This window comes from Petaurus breviceps, unplaced genomic scaffold (assembly GCF_028583685.1).
Source record: "Petaurus breviceps papuanus isolate PSGF00001 unplaced genomic scaffold, PetGlider_PUasm1.0 91133, whole genome shotgun sequence".
Taxonomy (NCBI): domain Eukaryota; kingdom Metazoa; phylum Chordata; class Mammalia; order Diprotodontia; family Petauridae; genus Petaurus; species Petaurus breviceps.
In genome coordinates, this window is record NW_027187419.1 from 9,878,662 (window position 1) to 9,893,625 (window position 14,964).

The 14,964-nt window shown below is 39.7% G+C and overlaps 1 long non-coding RNA gene across 2 annotated transcripts in view; it reads right to left on the reverse strand.

The window, feature by feature from the left end:
- The window catches only part of LOC138154831 (uncharacterized), a 51,893-nt gene extending 46,648 nt beyond the window's left edge, over window positions 1-5,245 (reverse strand). For both annotated transcript variants that reach the window (XR_011166687.1, XR_011166686.1), the window contains exon 1: window positions 5,121-5,245. This is a non-coding gene — a long non-coding RNA (uncharacterized lncRNA). The remainder of the gene's footprint in view (window positions 1-5,120) is intronic.
- Window positions 5,246-14,964: the final 9,719 nt, after the last annotated feature.

Genomic DNA, 14,964 nt, shown 5'->3' on the forward strand with positions numbered 1-14,964 from the left:
CTGACCCTATGCAAAATACCCTATCCACTGCACCCCTTAGCTATGAGAAGGGTGAAAATAGGTAAGGTTTTTGGGAAATGTGGCATTTGAGAAGTTTCCTCAGACATCTAGATTGAAATGGCCATCTAACAGGCAATTGGTTATTTGGGATTAAAGCTCAGGAGAAAGAATGGGGCTGAATATATGTATGTGTGCATGTATGTATATGTGCACACACATATGTCATCAGGTGATGCTATCAAAACTGATAGGGGTCAGGGAGAATATAGAGAGGAGAGTAAATGAAAGAGGACAGAGCCTTGGAGGATGAGCCAATAAAGGAGACTGAGAGGGAATAGTTTTACAGGTAGAAGAAGAAGGAGAGAATATTCTCATAAAAGCCCAGAGAGACAGTATCCAGTAGAGGTTGGTGAACAGCATCAAATGCTAGTGACCTCAAAAAATTTTGAGGAGAATGCAGGACCTTGCCAACTCACATTGCAGTAGGTGTGGGAAGTTTGAAGAAAGAAATTTAGAAAAACTTTTATGGGAAGTGAAATAAAGAATTAATAAGGGAGCAGCTAGGTAGCTCAGTAGATAGAGTACTGGCCCTGGAATCAGGAGGACCTGAAGTCAAATCTGGCCTCAGGTACTTGATACTTACTAGCTGTATGACCATGGGCAAGTCATTTAACTCAGATTGCCTCTCCCCCCCCCCAAAAAAAAAGAAATCTTAAACAAAACAAAAACAATTAATTAGGAATGAAGAATGAAGAAAAAAGATTTCTTTGTCATAATGAGGGCCCAGCTGAATTTAGAAAACATAGCCACACTCAGTCGGTAGAGTTGTTTGAGTTCCTCTAGAACAGAATGTGAGTAAGAATGGAAGCAGTGGACTCTGAGAGTAATCCAGGGCTAAAGTTTGCAAAGAATGGGCACTGATAGGATGAGGAGGCAAGGGATTTGATAGTGGAGAGCAGTGTCCTGTTGAATTGGTTCACCATAGGTCAAGGCTCAAAAGGGAGGGAAGTCAGAGCAAGGGCAATAACCAGAAAAAGTAGGGAAAGAACAAAGGGACGGAGGGTTGGAGGTATGGATGAGGGTCAAAACAAGGTTGAGGAGGGATGAGGCACAGTGATGAGAGACAGAATGCCAGCAGGAAATGACTGGAAGTTGCTCATTTGCTTTGCTTGAGGAAGTTCCCCCACTAGAAACTTCCTATAGTGACAAAATCCCAGGTCTGAGCAGAAATAAAAATGCCTGTTGGGTGTGTTATAATTTGGATTTCTTCTGGGTGTAGATTGAGGAAGATAACCACTGAAATCACATCCAACATTCAAATTCTGTGATTCTATAAAATACAAGGTAATTGGGGGTATGGTGGGGGAGTGAAGTGTTAAGCAGTAGATGTATCAAGAAAGTAGAAGTATCAGGAAAGGCCTCATTTAGAAAGTGGTGCTCGAGCTGAGCCTTGAAGGAAACAGAATCCTGAGGGGCAGAGATTAGGAAAGAATACATTCTAGGAATGTTCAAAGACACTGACATGGACCATGGAGTGTCATATGTGAAAAACAGCAACAACACCAACAAAAAAAGCTAGTCTGGGCTAGATCACAGTGATCATGAATGAAGGAATGAATGAATGAATGAATGAATGAATGAATGAAGTCTATGTAGCACAGTATCTGGGTAGTTCCCTCCCAACTTATATTTGCAGGTTGGGTTTCTGGGAGTTGACTACCCCAGTTTTAAGGTACTCTGGGGGTCCATACTTCTAAAACTACAGCTCAAGAGCTAACACTGATGCACTTACCTCTAAAGGCTACTTGACACAATTATCTCAAAGCAAAATCATTTGCTGACTTTATACTAAGAATAATAGTACCAAAGAATTTCCCCCATAAACCTGAGACACATTTTCTTACAAGCTCACATGGCATCAGTGGGAAGAGTGGGTCCTTACATAGTGTACACCAATAGAAAGGTGTACACAGAAGGAACTCACATGGCCCATGGAACTGGCACCTCTAGAACTGTAGGACCCTGATGTCCTTTCTCCTCATGCTTTCTTCATGTTGTTCCCTTCTCTGTAGTTTGAGTACTAATGACTAGATCTAACTTTCTCTTGACTCACAAAGCTCCTCCTGTCTTGTGCCTTGACTTACTAGGCCTGTTCCCTGTTGGATGCAGTGTTGTCTTTTGGGCAAGTATATCTGCTGCAAGAATTCAGGGATGATGAAAAAATCTTCCCCTGTCCTTTCCTGCCACTGCCATCTAATAAAGGGTAAAGGCAAAGGGCAAGTCCTTCTTAAGAGCTGAGTTCTTCCTCCACAGCTGGCTTGATCTGCTGCCAGAAGTTACACTCTTAATAACTGTTACCTACCAAAGTTTGCTCCCTAGAAAATATGTCCTGCTTTTTCAAGGTTCACCAGGGGTGTAGTAGAGTCTTTGGCCATTCAATGGCTGGTTCCATCAAGCATGACTGAACAATTTCTTCACATCCTCATCTCTATGTTGATGATCCCCACATCTATCTATCTATCTATCTATCTATCTATCTATCTATCTATCTATCTATCTATCCTGTTATAATCTTCTGAACTCCAGTCCTACATCACTAATTTCTTACAGGACATTTTAACTGGATGTCCTATAGACATCTCAAATTTAACAACTTATATTTTCACTATTATCTATTCCTCTTTTCAGTTTCTTAATGACTACTGATAGAATCTCCATTCTTCCAGTTACCTAGGTTAGCTCCTGAATTTCACTTGCCCTACGTAGCCAATCACTGGCCAAATCTTGTCATTTCTTTCTCTACAACATCTCTCAAATATCTCCCCTTCCCTCTCACTTATATAATCACCACCCTAGTTCAGGTTCTCATCATCTCTTTCATGGATTATTGCAACAGCCTCCCAACTGGTCCCTCCGCCTTGGATCTTTCCCCACTCCAATCCATCTTCCATAAAGTCACCAAATCTATCTTCCAAAAATGTGGGGTCTGATCATTTATCTCTCTTTCCTCCTCTTCCTCAGGGGTGTTCTAGTCAATGTTTGACAACTGTCTATCCAGAAAAAAAAATGTACACACAACACACTTTTAAATTTAATCTTTATCATTTTTTCTACCACTTAAGTCAATCAGTCAATGAAATAATAAATCAAATACTGATTATGTTTTTTTTTTATTTCTCAGATATAAATGTTGCTCCTAAAAATTTAACAATGGGTTCTTGGAAGCTAGTTTGTGCTGGCTCTGATTTGTGTGTCCCTTCCACACTAAAAAAAATCTTGTGAATCTCTATTACTTCTCAGATTATATATAAACTCTCTGATCTATTAGCAAGGGAGCTATTCATTCATTGGTTAAAAAATCCCCTGAAGTGAATTTGGTGGTGGTAGTTGGGGGAAGGGGTTAATTTTGTTGCTGTTATTCAGTTACATCCAATTCTTTGTGAACCCATTTGGGATTTTCTTGGCAAAGATACTAGAGTGATTTGTCATTTCCTTCTCCAGCTCATTTTACATATAAGGAAACTGAGGCAGACAGGGTTAAGTGACTTTCCCAGGGTCATACTACTTGTGTCTGAGGTCACATTTGAACTTAGGTCTTCCTTATTCCTCGCTGTCTTGGGCATTAGTTTGATCCTACACCCCTCAGAATGTGGTGAGAGAAGAGAGTACATTCCCACTTTGGGAGGTTTTTGTACTTTAGGTCTTGCTTTATCTTATCAGTAAATATTCTTTTGTAAAAAACAATCGATGTTAACTGGTTATAAGTGGTATCAAGGAAATTTCAAATAGGCAAAATAATATTGGGGTGATAATCACTGGTAATTGATATAGGGGAGAATACATGAGTCTAGTGACAGTACTAGAGAAACACTCTCCTGTTACCCCTAGAACCTTCAGGGGACATATAGCTTGCCTTTTCTGGGGACCTGACCTATTAGCCCTGGTATGAGTTGGGATAGCAGCTTCAGAGTCTCTGTGCAGTATATATATATATATATTATTGAAGAGCCCAAGGGCACAATGAATATGAATAACCAATAAACATGAACTTCTTGAGGAGAGGGGTTGTTTTTTGTTTTATTTGTATCCTGGCATTTAGCACAGTGCTAGCATTCAATAAGTGAGGAATACTTTTTAATCGATTGATTCTTTGGAAGATTAATCCAGGTAGCTGCATGGATTGAACATGGGTATGAGAGAGAAACTGGTAATAAGGAGACTAGTAAGGAGAGCTATTACAAGAGACCAGATGAGCGGTAATAAGGATCTTAACTACTGTGGGATAGTGGGAATAGTAAAGCAGGGTCAGATGTAGGAAATACTGTTCAGTTTAAAATCTGAGTTCATCAGAGAGCTTTTCCTGCAGACCCTGAATGAAACCTTGTTGAATGAATTTTGAAATAATAGATGCTTTTCCCCTTTCATCAGCAAAATAAGATAAGATTTTGTATGGATTTGTATAGTGTTTCATATCCCCCATGCCATTTATTTGCTTTTAGATTCTCTAGACATGTGACCTATCTCTCATCAGAATTTCCTGAAAGCTTCTTTCCTCAAGTATAAATTACTATCTCACTAGGTCCAAATTCTGATTCTTTTTCAAGGTTTTGTTTGGGCCTGGCAGGAGTTGGAGTAGGAGGGCAATAAGGGGAATTTTAGTGTATGGAGGTGATTATTTTCTCCCTTTATAGATGTGTCTTTTTTCTGGCACAATGAAAAGAATGCTGAACTTGGAATCAAAGTACCCGAGTTCAAATCCCAGCACTGCTAACTTTTTATTGGTTTGATCTTGACCGAGTCATTTAACCTCCCTGAGCCTCAGTTTCCTCATCTATAAAACGTGAGGGCTAGACCAGATGGTTTAAGGTCCCTTCATCTTTGATTTCAAGTCATTTAAATTCTGTGGGGTTGTTTTCTTCATCTGTATAAGGGGACTGGACTTGACCTCCAAGGTTACTTCCAGCTTTAAATAAAGTGAAGGTTATTATGAATTTTAGAGAAAAAGAAAAAGGAAGCGGCATCACATACGGAATTATGGCTTCATATCCGATCTTTAAGAGTGTTGACTTTATTACTGTTATTTTAAAACAAAAAGGAAGCAGCATGAAATGGAGACTTACCATTTCCTATATAATCCTCTTTTGTGTTCCACAAAGGAAATGCTCTTTTGCTTGCACGTATTTAAGTTTAGAATAAAATAAAATAATACTAACACTAAGGTCCCAGATTGTCCAAGAGAAAAGTAGGTCTCTAAAGTTAGCAGGCAGCATTGGAAAGCTCTGGTCTATCTGTCAATACGTTAAAGAATACGTAAAAAAAAACCCCAAAGATAACCGCCCCACGCCACTCAGGAAAAGAAAATAACGCAGGCTATAAAGCCTCCACAGGGCGATAATGACCAAGAGGCGAAACCTTGATCAGCGAAAACAGAGAAACCCAGTTCAGGGACACAGGAAGGAACGCGCCGAACTGGCGCGGGGCCCTTTACGTCATCGTTGCCCAATAGACCAAGGGCAGTGGGCGGGCGTTGCGGACGCCTTACTCGAGTAGCGCACGCACCTTCCGCAAGTGAGCGCGAACAGGCGGTGCCGGGCCCTGGCGGCAGCCGGTTCGAAGCGTAGCCGCGCTCGGGAATCGGCGGCGCGGCGGCGGCCCTGCGCCCTTGGGCTCCTCGGCAGCCCGGGAAGGAGGAGCGGGAGGCGGGGTCCGAGGTCGGCCACACTCGCCCGTGGTTCGTTACTCGGGCGGCATGGCGGCTCTGGGCTCTGTCAGGCTCTTGCTGGCCGCGTCGGCGTCGTTCGGGGCTGCGTCCCGGCGCTGTCTCCTCCTCGCCGGAGCCCGAGCGGGAGCCGGGAGGCCGGGTCAGCCCGGGGAGCAGAAGCTGGGGAGCGCCGCCTGCCCGGGGGCGAGCCGGCGCTTCAGTTTGTCGGCCCCGAGCGGGCTCAGGTAAGCGCCCGCCGGCGCAGCCCGGGGTGGGGGGAAGGGGATCTCTGGGAGCGAGGCCGGCCCGGCTGCGCTTCTGGGCGGGCCGCGTCACTCCCCACCCTCCGCACTCCCGGCCGGGTCCGCGGGGGTGGGGGCGGGGAGGACAAGCCTCCACTGCCCTTTGACCTTTGGCCGCCTCGGCTGTAACTCTTCCCCTCCCTTGTTCTGGGCTCCCTGTAACTTCTGGGGCTCAGGAGAATCACCTGAGTCTCTCCCACGTCTGACAGCCCCTCAGAAACTTGCAGGCAGCTGTTCTGCTCTCCCCGCAAGCCAGGGTCTTTACTCCAGGCTGCTCATTGACGGCTCCTTCAGCTGCTGCTTGTGTGGTGCAGTGTCGAGGCCCTTTCCCATGCTAGTCAGTCTTCTCCACACACTCTCCAAACTGTCGTTGAATCTAGAGCTGGAAGGTACTGTAAAAGTCACTTAGTTCTCCTTTTCCGTCCCAGGTCACATAGTAGAAAGTGGTAGAACCATGATCTGAACTGCCCAAACTAACTGCTTGGCAGTGAGATGGTGCAGTGGCTAGAGTATTGCAAGTATAGTCAGGAAGACCTGAATTCCAGTCCTTCCTCAGACACTTCCTAGCTGTGTCATCCTGGACATCACTTGAATCTCAGCCTCATTCCCTCCTTTGTAAAATAAGGGTTCATAAAGAGTGCTTCCTTCACAGGGTTCTTGTGAGGATCAAATGAGAGCATATGTCAAGTGTTCTGCAAAATTTAAAGTACTATATATATGCTAGATATCCCTAAAAGGTGGTACATAGAACTTCACATTATGTTGAGATGTGGGCTGACTAGGGCAGTTAGGCCATCACTTTCCCTCCTCTGTATGGCATATTCTTCTTGATGCAAACCAGATTTAGTCACCCCTTTGGTTTTTGTTTTTTTGGTGTGTGTATACTGGGGGGGGAGTTATGTTTTGGGTTTGTTTGTTTTTTTAACCTGTCATATTGCAGCTATTGATTTGCCCTGTGCTGGTGACTCCCAGATTTCTTTTCAGACCTTTTTCACAACTTCTTCCCTAGCTATCACAACTTTCTACATGTGTGCCTTGCAATATATAAAAGTTTCTAAGATGCTATAAAGAGGTAAAAAGCAATTTAAATGTTTTAGGGGAGTTCAGTCTTTAAAGCAACAATGCAGCAAATGGTTTTGTAATGTAATCACACTTGTATAAAATCATCCCTAACATTTCTCTGAGTTAAAGCATATGTGTACGAGGTTAGGTCAGCAGTAATGGCATAAGTTGTGGCATATATTACTGTGGCAAGCATCACATACTCCTTTGGTTTCATTCACGGATCTGTCATATCCTTTCACAGATCTAGAGGACAGAGAGTTCACTCACACAGCTAGTGTCAGAGGCAAGATTTGAAGGCAGCTATTCCTATCCTCAATTAGCAGCACTCCATATCCTCACACCATGTTGCTTCTCCTAGCTTATTCTCATGTTTATATAGCACATGCTAGATTAAACTGCAATTTTCTCACAGCAATTTTGAAACATCACCCAAGACTATCCAATTCCTTTGGACTAACAGTATAGTCACCAACTAACCTACTTCTGGACCTTAAATTTCATCAACTATAAAATGAGAATAATAACACCTGTTGAGTTGTCTAAAACTATGATTCTATTAGCTACAGATTATTTCAGAGTTTTGCTAAAAATGAATGCCCTTTTGGCTTTTGTCCTAAATTATTTGGTTGAAAATTGTTTTATGTGCATAACCCATTCTCATCTGGTTGGGGATTGTTGTGAGTATTCAAGCAAAAGGATTCCTTAAAATGATTAATTAAAAACATAAATATTAAAATTTTAAAAGCATTCATGCTACACATTCGTGAGTTTTTTTTCTTCCAAATTCAATGACAAGTTGTTTTGCTTCTGAAAAACTGGACTCAGGCAGCATTCACTACTTGAAACCCTTGGAGGGATGGTGGGCTTCTAATGGGTGTGCCTTTTTTGTGAGTCAGCTAGTGGTCATGGCTATCCTGTTTGTAAAAGATAGCCTCAGGAGTAGCTTAACCTCTTTGACTGTATACAGTAACTGGGAATCAGTACATGACAGTTCTGCTGGTACAAGGTAGTGCTGTTTATACTCTGCCTTCTCTGCCCCCTGCCTTAGATGGTAAGAAATCAAATATAGATTATACATGTGTAGTCTTGTAAAACATTTCCATAATTATTATTTTGCACAAGAAGATTGGAATAAAAGAAAAAATTGAAAAATAGCATGCTTCAGTCTGTATTCAAACAATATCAGTTCTTTCTCTGGAGGCAGATAGTATGCTTCATCATTAGTCCTTTGGGATTGTCTTGGATCATTGTATTACTGAGAATAGTTAGGTAATTCATAGTTCTTTACCAAATGATATTGCTGTTACTGTATATAATGCTCCCTGGTTCTGTTCATGTAACTCTTTTCCAGGTTTTTCTGAAATCATCCTGCTTATCATTTCTTATAGTACAATAGTATTCCTTTACAATCATATACTACAGCTTATTTAGCCATTTCCCCAATTAATGGGCATCCCTTTGATTTCCAATTCCTAGCCACCACAGAAAGAGCTGCTATAAATATTTTTTGAACAAAAAGGCCCTTTTCCTTTTTTTTATATTTTGTGTCAAAGTTTTCCCACAACCCCTCCAACATTTATCGATTTCTCGTTTAGTCATATTAGCCAGTCTGATAGTTGTGAGTAAATCAACAGTGATTTAGAGCATTTTTTCGTATAACTATAGATAGCTTTGATTTCTTTGTCTGAAAACTGCCTATTCATATCTCTGACAATTTATCATTTGATATGTGTATTTTCATAAATTTGATTTCAGTTTTCTATACATTTGAGAAATGAGACCTTTATAAGAATTACTTATTGCAAAATTATTCCCCAGTTTTTTGTTTTTCTTATAATTTTGGTTGCTTTGGTTTTGTTGGTACAAAAACAAATTTTATATAACCAGAATTATATATTTTACATTTTTTAATGTTCTCTGTATTTTCTTCAGTCCAAAATTCTTCCATTATCCATAGATTTTACAGGTAAACTATTCCATACTCTCCTAATTTGTTTATGGTATCACCCTTACAAATCAACACTTTAGAAATCAACAGTTTTGAAAAACTTGAAGTCAGATCAACAGCATGAGCATCCATGATTCCAGAGGACCAATGGTGAAGAATGCAACTGACCTCCTGACAAAGAGGGAATAGACTACTGTGTAGTATGAGACCCATTTTTGGACGTGGCCAATTTGGGATTCTCTTTTTCTTTTCTATGCTTATTTGTCACAAGGGTTTTCTTTTTCCTTTTTTCCCACAGATATGGGGGTGGGAGGGGAGAGAGAAAAAAAAACTTCCTACTCAATAACTTAAAAAAAATAACATTTAATTGATAAAAGCTTACTTGGCACAAGAACTCTTGATATGGGCCTTATATTTTATTTAAATGTTTTGCTATGGGTTCTAAGCTCTTCCTTAACTAGCCAAATTATTTCTTCATCCTAGTTTTTTTTAACAGAATTCCCAATTTTGTATCAGTTACACTGTTGAGGAGTTGGATATATCTGGTTTTGATCTTCTGCTGCAATATTCTTATATTGCTGTCTCCTCCCTACACACTCACTTGGGGCATACTAATGGCCAGTCATTTCAGGTTTTGGATATTGATAATACCCCAGCTGAGACACAAGCTATGAGTTCTTACATCCATGACTCTAGGAAAGATCACATGTCCTACCAAATAAGGGGAGAAATTCTTCTCTGTTATCTCTTTTTTCCTTTATCCTTGAACTGCTTTTTGAAATGTCTCCTTTTTGTGGCACATAGTTCTTATGAATATTTTTATGGTATTTTTAAAGACAGATGCTAAGGTTTTTAATAGTAATCAGACACTTAAGTATCAGAGAATTGGACCTTTGCAACCCTCTGATACTCCACCGTATAGATGTTTGCTTACTTTATTCATATGTAAGACTATCTCTGTAGAATCTCCTTCTGGTAATTTTTAACTTTAAGCTATCATATATCAGGGAAAGTTGAAATAAAATTTTACTTGAATCTGAGATGATCTAGACCATGATGCTTAAATAATTCTCTGAGGTACTTAAGTAAGGTTAAAAGATCCCTCACACTCCCCAAAGTAACGTATCTACCTACTTCTCTTGTCCAGAGAAGAAAAAAAAAAAGCAATCTTCACTAGAATGAGTAGGAAGAATGGTGCTAACCTTTAATATTGTTATCAAGAGCTATGTGAGGAACAAATGAAGGAACTGTGGCTGTTTAGCCCAGAGGGATATTTTTTGTTCCTTTCAGGTATTTGAAAGAACATCAATAGTTCCAGGGGGCAGAACCATAACCAATGGTTAATGTTACAGGGAAACATTTTGGCTCAAGAACAACATTCTAACAATTAGATCTTTCCCAAAAGTGGATTGAGCTTCATGAGTCCCCTTTCTCTAGGTTTGTTTTGAAATTAAATTTTTTAAAAAGGTGCCTATGTGCCTGCCAGCTCTTGCCTGTATATGCAAGATTCCAGTTCTCCCATGTCCATGTCTTTGCACAGGTGGTCCCTATGTCTAGTCTCCCCTCGACTTCTACCTCCACCTGCCTTACGTCCTTTAAACCCAGCTCAGGGCTACCTCCTCCATAAGGCCTCTCTAGATTGACCTAGTTGTTGCCTCTTGTTTAAAATTACTTTGTATTATTTTGCATATACTCTATATACTTATTGTAAAAGTGTTGTGTTACCCCTCTTAGAATATAAGCTTGAGAGTAAAGACTCCTATTTGGCTTATCCTAAGCATTGACCACAGAACCTTGAATATGGCAGGTAATTTATGAATATTTATTGAATTAAATTGGATGTGTGACTATGTATGTTTATACATTTAAGTAAAATATTTGAATCAGGAACTCAATTGACTGATGTGCTCAGAGAAAATTAGTTTGGTTGTAGTATGCAGGTTGCATTGAAGGTAGAAGAGACTAGAGAAAGGGATCCAAGCTAAAAAAGGCTATTGTAGTATATTACATTATAAAAACAAAATTGTTTTTTGAAAGGTTAAAAAAATTCAACATGAGAAGCATGCCCCACCACCACCTTTTTTATTTTGTTTTTTGTTTATCTGTTTGTTTTTGGAGGAAGGCAAGGCAGTTGGGGGTAAGTGACTTGCCCGAGGTCACACAGCTAGTAAGTGTGCCAAAGTGTCTGAGGCCAGATTTGAACTGAGGTCCTCCTGACTCCAGGACTTGTGCTTTATTCACTGCACCACATAGCTGCCTACCACCTTTTTTAAATTGTGTAATTCATAGTGAGACATTTGATCATTCTTTGACCAGATGGAAAGAGATATTGATAAACTTTTTTTCATGTTTTCTTCCTACAAGTATTTTCATTTTCTTCTTACTAGTTGAGTTTAAGTATTGTAAAACAATTAATTGTGCCAAGTTCTGTTGGAAAAAGTTAACTAATATAAAAAATAGCATGTTTTCTTTCTATGTGTATATCTTGTTTCCCCTTTTAATTGTAAGCTCTATGGTGGCACTTATCCTGTATTGAGTTTTTTTCTAAATTCTCCACAACTGTAACAGAGTGCCTTTTACACAGTAATAATTCAACAAATATTGGTTGGTTGGTTATTTGCTTCAAACAGAAAATATTGGTAGAAAAAAAATGGCTTGATTTTTTTTTTTCATTCCTCATTCTCATCCGTAATTGAGAAAAGTATCCTACCTTTTAAAAATTCTAAATCTGAATGTGGGAAACCTTTAACTTTAGGAAAACGTATTTCTTTTAACGTATAAGAGATCAATTCAATCTTCGTACTTTTTGTAGGTGCCTGAGAAGGAACATTGATTTGTTCCACCTGTCACCTTGTCTTTGAAGGCCACATATTTGAAAAGTTTAGAAGCAATTACTGATGAGGAAAATGACACGCGTGATCTGGCCTACACTTACAGACGTGTAAGATTTTAGGACTATTACAAATCTGAATAAGAGTAGGATAGGATGAATGCTATGAGAGACTTAAACAAAGTGCTCTGCTGGGGAGGAAATGTTCATAAGGCCATGGAAGATAGAAATTCCTCTCCTTGATACCCTGACCTGTGAAGAACTTATGGGAATTGCTGGTCTGTACCAGCCTTTCTTCTCCCAGCTCTGGCTTTTGGGGTCTTTGTGAATTATCAAGATACTCTCTTCTTTCTAATCTAACTTGCATAAAACCTGAGTGCAGCCTGGGATCATGCTTTCCATAAGAGAACAGTGAAAAGTGAACAAGAGGATGAGAGCAGCAATAGTAAAAATAAGTAAAACATCTTACTCAAGTAGACAGCAATATTTTACAAAAAGTATTTTCATAGTAAATCTCTTTATATCAAACTTTTGTGTGCTTACAGGGGGAAGGGTGCATTATTTACATTTTTTTTTTCCTTTTCAAAGGGAGGGTGTGAGTTCCAAGCCTGGCTCTATTATTTATTATCTGTGTGACATGGCTCACTTACTTCTCTGGGTCTCTGACTCATCTATAAAAAGAGGTGATTGAATTAGATACAGATAGAGTTCCTTCTAGCTAGAGACACTGTAACTCCACAGTCAAAGACAGTGACAGGAGAGACCTTAGCTGTTACTATCTCAGAATGTTACTATCTCTGGGACTCATCTCACTACTGATTATAAAAGAAAAGAGCTACCCAAACACCCCAGTAACTCAGTCTTAGAATATTGAGGGAAAACATTCTCTCTCCCTCCTTCACAAAGAACTCTAATGTCTCTCAAAGAAAATCCTTTTATTATGCTAAAAATAAACTGTGATTGTCTTTTAGGCAATCTTGCATACGATTAAGGAATCTGAACCAGCCATTCCAGTGAGTGTCCCAGTCTACTTTAGCTAAATATCTTTGGCTTCATGTCCCAGCCCATCACTACAAACCACTGCAATCTCTTTTCTTCTGCAGTCAGATAATTTACCCTAATCTCTCTCTCCCTTTCTCCTCCCAATAAATTCCTCTCCTCTTAAATTTTATTTTTAGATATCATCTCTTCATATTCAACTCATCCTATGCCATGTACCATGAACATACTTATGCCCCCACACATATGTTTAGATATACATATACCCTCCTATACATACACACATACATATATATTCCCTTCAACTATCCTCATACTGAGAAAAGTCTTATGAGTTACAATTATCATGTTTCTATGTAGGAATGTAAATAGTTCAACTTTAATAAGTTCCTTATGATTTCTTTTTCCTGTTTACCTTTTCATATTTCAGAGTCAAATTTTCTGTACAGCTCTATCATCAAGAATGCTTTAAAGTCCTCTATTTCATTGAATGACCATATCTTTCTCTGTAGCACTACACTCAGTTTTGCTGGGTAGGTGATTCTTGGTTTTAGTCCTACCTCCTCTGGCCTCCAGCATATCATATTCCAAGCCCTTCAATCCATTAATGTAGAAGCTCCTATGTCTTGTGTTATCCTGAGAGTCACCATGTCTTAGAGAAATTTTAAGAGTTAAATGCTTATAGAGCATCTTATGGTTACAAAGAGTCTTCTAAATACATTATCTCCTCAGATCCTCACAACCATGGGAAGAGGGGCAGTGGAATTATGTATATGGCTTTATTTTTTTCAGTGACCAAAATCTATTTTCTCTCCTTTCTATGAATCCCCAAACTCTTCTATATACTTTAACCTTTCTTGACCTTCATCAGCTGGATGCAGACTTGCTTTACTAGCTGTAAGGAGGCCCCATGCATTCACAAATGGTTTTTACAGAGCAATTCCATGAGCCCTTAGAATATTGTTGTTTGTTACACCATAAAAGGTTATTTGAAGGGGCGGGTGGGTGGCGCAGTGGGTGGAGCACCGGCCCTGGAGTCAGAAGGACCTGAGTTCAAATCTGGCCTCAGACACTTGGCACAAAAACTAGCCGTGTGGCCTTGGGCAAATCACTTAATCCCAATTGCCCTCCAAAAAGCAAAATACGAAAAAAAAAATAAAAGAAAAAACAAATGTTGAAAATTGTTTAAAAAAAAGGTTATTTGATGAACTGTCAAACCATATGGAGGAGACAGCAAATCTTACACAGAGTTTCAGTGGCCCACATCATTTCTCATTAATATAGTATCAATTAATCCTGCCTTGAGGTCAGGTTTTCTTGCTGTAGTCATTATTCCCAAAGATCGACCTCGACTCTAGTGTGCCCAACTCTAGTTTGAGTTTTGATTAAATACTTTATTGTACAGATAGTTCACTCATAAGCCCTGTGCTTTGATCAAGTAATGGTAACCTTATTGAGAAACAAGAGGCATCAAACGAATTAATCTGACTTGATGCTCCTGAGATGTTAAAAAAGATGAACTACCAGGGCGGAAAACACCTTAAGATCTTTAAAATAAAATCTGTAGGGTCACTGACCTATTTGTTGTCCTTCAGATTCTTGAAGGGGGTCAGGCCTTGCTCTTTAAACCTCAGGCTCCAGCTCCATTAATTTACCCTCATGTTCAAGTTGTTTGTCCTTTGTACTGAAAGAGGACCAAAAAGACATCACGATGTTGAGGTCAATGGAGAGTTTTTGTCTGGCTGTGGCTGATCATGCCCTATCCAATAAGTTACCCCATCCAAATGAGGACACACTAGTACCCACTTCTCGGTGTTTTTGTGAAAATTAAATGAGAATATTTGGAATATGTTTTGCAAACTTTAAAAAGCTATAGAAATGTTAGTTGTCATCATCATCACCACCACCACCACCATCATAACTCAGCATTGACTCATTTCCTCTGGGGAGATTAATTGTACCCGACTGTCATCATTTCTAGTTCCCCTTCCAGAAAAGGGAGAGAGGATTCATGGAAAGGAAAGCATTAGACCAGAAAGTTGATGAAATTTTGAATTTTTGTCTTCCAAGTCTGCTGTCTACTTCATCTTCCTCAGTTGGCAGCATCTAAGATCTAAGG